Here is a 341-nt window from a genome sequence, read left to right on the forward strand (position 1 = left end):
ATAGCATCTCCCTAACGCCAAAGCGGTGGAAGCTGAGATAGAAGCGATCCTATATGGATTGAAAATTGTTTGGAGTAGAGACATTAAATTCCTTATTCTTGAATCTGACTCTAAAGGATCCTTGCAACTGATCCGAAATTCTTCCAACATCTATCCTAGCCTAACTCGGCCCATAAGGAGAATTATCGATCTTTTAAATCGAAACTGGAAGGTGGATTTGAAGCATGTTTATAGAAAAGCCAATCAAGTAGCAGATCGATTGGCTAATTTGATTCTGGACCAGAACTATAAGGAGAAGTTTTGGAACCACCCTCTCTTGGAAGTAGCCTTTAAGGTCTTTG

This window comes from Arachis ipaensis, chromosome B10 (genome assembly GCF_000816755.2).
Source record: "Arachis ipaensis cultivar K30076 chromosome B10, Araip1.1, whole genome shotgun sequence".
NCBI classification, from domain to species: Eukaryota; Viridiplantae; Streptophyta; class Magnoliopsida; order Fabales; family Fabaceae; genus Arachis; species Arachis ipaensis.